This window comes from Mycteria americana, chromosome 5 (genome assembly GCF_035582795.1).
Source record: "Mycteria americana isolate JAX WOST 10 ecotype Jacksonville Zoo and Gardens chromosome 5, USCA_MyAme_1.0, whole genome shotgun sequence".
Taxonomy (NCBI): Eukaryota; Metazoa; Chordata; class Aves; order Ciconiiformes; family Ciconiidae; genus Mycteria; species Mycteria americana.
In genome coordinates, this window is record NC_134369.1 from 66188517 (window position 1) to 66195795 (window position 7279).

Genomic DNA, 7279 nt, shown 5'->3' on the forward strand with positions numbered 1-7279 from the left:
TTAAGATGATTCACTGGCTTTTGTTACTGCTGGTTATTTGAAAGTGCAGCTTCAATTTAAAAATCACATTTCTCTCAACTTTTTTTTTTTTATTACTTGTGTTAAATTCAAGTTACGCCCAACATCCTTATCTGTTGCTTTTCAAATTACTTTGTGCTATTTTGAGACAACTTGGGCAGCGAGTGTCAGGGCTATGACGCACCTGGATCGTGTGCCCTGTCAAGATTTATTCTCCCAGGTCACTAGTTACTGCCTGTTTCTGTGGAATTCACAGTTTTGGAAGTGAGTGGACTGAAAGCTTCCAACCCCTCTGAATTCACCGTAACGCCCTCGCGGGCCTGACTTGGTTCAGTCCCAGTAGCTGGGGGTGGGGAACTAAAGGATGCTTCTGAGACCTGTTTCATTGCAAGTACGATGCAGAGCTTGCTTTTTAGGTGTTTATCCGCTCTTTCCCTGGTACCTTGACACGCTCGGTGGAGTAAGGTCATTGGATCTGGCTAACGCTTGATTTCTTGAAGACAGTTTTGTGTGCTACATACAGAAATGCAGCGAGGGAGCTTTTGGTTGCCTCCGCTTGCTTTCAAGTCTCTGTTGAGCAGGATTCTGATGTGTTCTGCCAACTATCTCTGAATTAAAGCAGCAGAGATGGGAGTTGCGGTACTGAAGTGTTTGAAGTATGCAACCTGTATCTGTTAGCTTGTTTCTGAATTAGATTGATACAGAACAAATCGATGTCCATCACAGTTAAAGCCATGCTTTTCCCTGAAAAGTTGGTTTCTCTCTTTTACATACATAATTTAAACAGCAACGGGAGGGGAAAAATGTATGTATGTATCTTAAAATTCTGCAAAAGCGCAGCAGCTGTCAGGAGATTCAGGCTTGTGTTGCCTCTGAAAATACTTGATTATTTTCTTTTTCTTTTGTGTTGACTTAATTTCAGGTTAATATCCATAAAATAAACATAGATGGAAACCACATGTTAACAAGTAATTAGCATGGCTTGCTTTTGTAAATGGCAACCACTATTTCGTAGACCACAGAGCACAGGCAGAATACGTATGTAATCATAAAAATAATAGACTTGACATTAGACAGGTTAACTTGTCTGACTGTATTTAATCTCTTAGGTTAGTTTTGATGTCTGGAAGTTGGCTTCGGCATTCTTAAGAAACATATTTGACTGTTATAAAACTTAGGTAATTGAAACTATGTGCAAGTAGCAGGCGTTCAGAAATTGTCACTGTGTGAATTGTTTAACCCCAGGGGAAGCTTTAATTTCGGAAGCGCTATCAGATTTTTTTCCAGTAAATGAAAAGCAAAAATCCAGATAGACTCCCTAACTGCAGAAAATGGTGTCCATCTTTATTCAGAGACGACAGCAAACCTGTTGTACAATGTTTCTGAGCAGCAGGAGATGATCCTGCTGTGAACAAATGAGAAAAAACTTACTTGCATTTAGCATGTTCCTAAATTTCCTCTTTGTTTCTTTTTCTTTTCTCTGTAAGTAAAATCCAACACTTGCATGCTCGCCATCGTTGTGTTTAAGGTGTGCTCCTGCTGAATACGAGCTTGCTGCCTGTGCTGGTTTTAGCTGGGATAGAGTTAATTTTCTTTATAGTAGCTGTTATGGGGCTATGTTTCAGATTTGTGCTGAAAACAGCATTGATAACACAGGGATGTTTTCGTTGTTGCTAAGTAGAGTTTATGCTAAAGGACTTTTCAGCTTCCCATGCTCTGCCAGGTGCACAAGAAGCTGGGAGGGGACACGGCTGGGACAGCTGACCCCAACTGGCCAAAGGGCTATTCCATACCGTATGGCATCATGCTCACCATGTAAAGCTGGGGAAGAAGAAGGAAGGGGGGGACGTTTGGAGTGATGGTGTTTGTCTGCCCAAGTCACCGTTACGGGTGATGCAGCCCTGCTTTCCTGGAGATGGCTGAACACCTGCCTGCCCATGGGAAGGAGTGAATGGATTCCTTGCTTTGCTTTGCTTGCGTGCGCAGCTTTTGCTTTCCCTCTTAAACTGTCTTTATCTCAGCCCGCGAGTTTTCTCACTTTTACCCTTCTGATTCTCTCCCCCATCCCACTGGGAGGGAGTGAGCGAGTGGCTGGGTGGGGCTGAGTTGCTGGCTGGGGTTAAACCACGACACTGCCTTTTCCTGAAGTACTGTTTTACTATTTCATTTTCTCCAAGTAAAAGACGTATCAGGATGACATCCCATCGTCGGTGGGTAATTTCAGCAATTATTCAGTAGAGTGTAGGATTTTACCCACACTTTGGGATTGCGGTGGAAATTATTTGACAAATCTAAAGGTGTGAGTTCATTTCTAGGTGGAATTTATTTAGCCAGTTGTCAGTCGTAAGTTATTTTGCGGCCAGACTATATATGGCATGTATCCTATGTATTCAAACGGACATAACTGTATATCTACATTAAAATCTTAATTAACAAAGATGCTGATACAGTAAAACATTTTAAAGACATAAAGTGCAAGCTTTATACTATGTTTTTGAATGACGACTTTCTCTTGGCTAGCGATCTTATGTAGCTCTGTAGGTCATACTATTATATGAAGCAATATATTTTGTCATGCGAAGTGCTGACTCAGAAATAGGCTTTTAACGGTGTTAGGAGCTGGGCACCTGCAGGCTGCTGTAGCCGTGTCTTGTGCTTTGTGGTGAGGCACCCTGCCTGTCGGGATGGAGCCCAGCCCACGTATTACGGGCGTTCGGTGTGGATGCAGTTAATGGCAGTGTCGGTTATTCAGCAAAGCTGAAGCCTGAAAGAATTGTCACTGGGCCCACCTCATAAAGCTCGTCTGCATTTGCCATGCTTAATTTGGAATTAACTTCTCTCCACCCCTTCGAAATGGTCTTCTGTTATTTGGCTTCTTGGTCTTTTTTGGGGGGTAGTAGTGAGTTGTGTCTTGAGATCTGCTTTTCTGGAGGGGGATGAGTCCTGTCTCTTTCCCCCCTGAGCTCTCCTGTCCTGCGCGTAGGCTGCTGGACTCCGCACTTCTTACTACACCAAATGGGGGTGGGAAGCAGCGGGAGGGAGGAAAAAAGGGAGTTGGCCCCTGCCAACCCTGTGACAGCGGGGTCTGTCTAGGGAAGCTCCTCGACTAAGCAGTCAGACCCTCCACCTTTGAAATAGGTGTAATGGCTTGTTCTTGAGCTTGACGGCAGGAGGGTAGGACCTTAAATAAATTATGCAAGACATAAACACCCTTCAAGCATAAAAGCCAGTTCCTGTTTGTCTGCGAGATGAGCAATTTGTCAGTGAAGCATGCAAGAGAGGCAGAAGGTGTTTGCTCACAGGGGCTGCATCTTCTTAACTTCTGCTAGCAGTGAGGAGAGCCACTGCTCACGCCAGTACCGCTACCTCTACCCTGCAGGAACCAATGGGTTTGGGGATTTCACGTGCCGTGGAAAAAAGGAAGGCAAAAATGAGTGTGGAGATGGCAGCTACAGGTAGCAGTTCAGCCTGTGAACTTACAGCTCGCTGGTAGGTGATTATACGGTGCTCCGTTCCTTGGCTCCTCATCAGAATTATTTGCAGATAACCTAACAAGCAATTGTGAGGATCTTTGGTAACATCTTGTTTTCCGTTTCCTTTTTCTATACCAGCTTGTAAACTGGCACAGGGGTGTTGGCTAATGGGAGTGGAGTGGGGTTAACTTCAGCGACTGCCGCTGACTGCTTGGCCCCAGCTTGCTGTCGTGGTGTTCTGTCCTACTTGGATTTCAACACATCCATTTCTTCAAGTCTTGCATCCTCGTGCCTTTAGATACTTTGAAATCTGTATTTTGAAAGTTATCTACTTTTCTGGGAACAGAATGACAGAAAATACTATTCTGTATACTCCTGCTGCAATCTTGGCACCAATATTTTTATGGGAATATACTACATTTTCAATTCAGTATCAATTTCAGTCTTCTCTCACACTCCGAGTAAAGATTCGATGCTTGCTGCTGAGATCCCATAAAGGTGGTGCTTGAGCAGCCTGTTGCCACAGGAGCTCGGAACTGGCCGTGAGAAATGCTGGGAGGAGTTCAAGAGAGTTCTCAGCGCTAATTTAAAATGAGCATTTGGGGAAGTCTAATAAAAGTGGAAAAAACAGAAGGCCCAGGGAACTCACAATACACAGGAGATCACAATACACAGGAGATCACCAGAGATCACTCCTAACTGTTGCACCCCGGGCAGCATACTTTATATTATTAGTACTGGCAAGTATATTAGACTAAAGCTCAGGCACAAATACAGACCCACAACTTGCTTTTCTGGATGTTTTTAATACAGGAATTCTTAATTACTAACAGAGTTGAGTACCTGTGAGTACGACGTACGCCAAGACTCGCTACTTCAGACCCAGATTAAAAAATATTGAATAAACACATAGCAGGTAAAATAGCTGGAAGTGGCTAACTTAACTTTTGCTGGGGCTTCTGGAGGGCGCTGGAGAGCAACGCCTGTAAATCAAGTACAGCGGTTCTGATTTCTTGCCTTGATTTCAGTGCTGTGGATATATGAGGAATGAAGGCAGAAAGGTAAACCAAGGAAGCGTTTGCAACGCTACCTTAAACTGTAATTATTCCTGGCAAAAATTATTCCGTGCTGGTGGATGTGAAGTTTGCATTCAGAGTTTCATGTCTCTTGTCTTAGAGAAAAATGGTTTCTTTCTTGATGTGCTTTTGTTTCTGCGTGTCATACCAGAAGCAAGGGAGGAAGAACTACGGACCCGGGACTGGAAATTCTGGTTCTGTTGATGCTCTGTCAGCAACTGCCCAGCTGCACGTGCCGCTGAAATACGTCCCTGTGTTTGAAGCTGGTAACAATTCAAGATGTTTCTTGGGTATCTCTCACTCACCAGAGCGCTGCAGAGGACACGAGTTGATATGCGAGCTGATCGCTGGGTCTTGAAAGAAATCGAGGCTGACATGCTTTGATGATGGGAACCCTTATTTCTACATGGAGATCTCAAATGTTGCTTTAAAATTCTTTTACTCGGACATCTAGAGAATGCATAGTGCAACATTTCCTAGCAGTAATGTGGGGATCGTTTGAAGAAGGAATCCTCAAGGCTTCACTGTAACAGTGACCTTGGTGAGCTCTCTCAATTTAGGCCTGATAAATGAGGGATGAGGAGAAACAGGGGGATGTTCCTGGCTGAGGTACGGTATTTTTTCAAAAGTTTGCGTAGCTGTAGATTTGCAGTAGGAACACTTAGAAATAGACTTGCGTTTGCTATGCTACACTTTAAAAAAATGTATACTTAGGACACTTGAACATGTAAATGTAACAATTATGTTACCAAATGAGCACTTAGATGCCAAGCGGTTGTACGTTCCAACATTAGCTCTTTTTGACAAAACTAAGGGGGAACAATTATACTTGTCATTATGCCAGCACAGCAGAGGCAACACCCGTAAGGACAACAGTGTCTTGGATCAGCTAGGATGGCGTTTGTGCTTCACACCCCAAAAATCAAAGTCTAGCTGAGGCCAGTACTAGACAACCTAACGTTTATTAGAAAGAAATGAGTGTTTTATAAAATAATCTTGTTTTGTTCAGTGAAGACATATAATGATGGATGGGTGAGAGGCAATACCTCTAGATAGCAAACCGTTAACAAGGTATTCATAAAGATCTTGGGTAGTCTTCTATATGTGTATGCTATTAGAGTGACAAGAAGATTAAGTGATTGTTGGAATTAATTCTTCTAGTTGGGTTGCAATTATTGACTCCTATCTGTTGCAAATACAAGGTATGAAGGCAATTAAGGAATGTAATAGGAGCACACAGGCATCCCACCACATGCCAGGGAATGAATGGTGGCATTTTGTTAAAACATCTTAGCTAAAATAAGCCCAAATCCTTATTTATTTTTATTAGTGTTATTATTTTAACATTTCTGTTGTGGTTTATCGCCAGGATGCCCAGACAGTGAGTGAACTGTAACTCTGGGTTGTGACGAGCTAGCTCGGTGGCTTGTGCAGTGAGCAAGAGCTGCTCTTCCCTGTACGCATTCACCTGCCATCCAGGACGCTCGTGTTTCCCCGTTTTCGCCTCACTTTTGTTCCCGATGTTCTAAGCCTACATGTTTATTGTATTCCATTTAAGAATTTGCTCGCACTTATTTTCTAAACTGTTAGAATGCCCCAAGACGGCATTAAAATGAGACATAACTGAAGTATTTGTGGTTTCTTACAGGGATGTGTAATGTCTTAGACACATTTGCTGACTGCTAGATTTATTAACGTGGTAAAGTTACCACATGGAGAATTACCTATTTATGCATTAATATGGCAGTTTTAACTCTCCTGTCAATACTCCTCAAATACACCAAAAAGAAGTCCTGAGACTTGATTATTGTTGACAATTTCTGTAGGTGTGGGTGTTTTTAAAGATTTTAGTTTATGAAACAATTCTGAAAAGCCTCATAGTATCTTGTAATTGAAAAGCCCGTGTTTTCCAGATGGCTCTATAAATAAATTTGGTAGATACAGAAATAAGTAAAGGTATTTCAAGAGCTCCAGGCGTGTTTTTGCGCATAATGCTATGGTGAGCTAAGGGAGGAAATGAACTTCCTTTTGTTTGCAAAGTATAAAACCCCTCAAGTTCTTAACGTTTTTTCCACACTGCTGGGCGAGTTAAGCTACTACGCAGGTTTTTCTTGTCGATCCCAGGTTTCCATGCATGCCACGTTCATGAACCCTCCTACAAAACCTCAAAGAAGAAAGGCCACAGTTAGCTCTAGGCAGCTCATGCGGATGCAAACCAGAGCATTCTGCTGGGTCAGAATCCAAGATACAGGAGAATAAAGTGTGCTCGCGTAGCTGGCCTACTGCAGAAAACACGAAGAACAGTTACTGCTCTGTTGGTGTCATCGTTCCATTCTTTTTATTATTTTTTTAAAAAAGTTGGTTTAACTTACTATGCAATCCAGGGTCATCTTACTACCAAAGAGAGTTACTGAAGTTCTCTCTAAGAATCCCCTGTATTTGTTTCCTGCCTTGCTCTTCTTGATCTCAAACTATTTCTGTTCTTTAGGCGAAGGTGAAGTTGACAGTTACCAGGGTGATTTCCAACTGTCCGGCTCACCAGCACAAGCACAGGGACGGCACCAAAGAAACAGGAAACATACTGTTTTAAAATAAATGTTTTTAGTCCCCAAACTGCAGGAATGTTACCGAGTAAGTGCTCTAAAAGCACTCTTTTGCTTGCCGACGTTTTGGGCCATGTGGCTTCATGCAGCATATTGAAAAAAGAGTGGA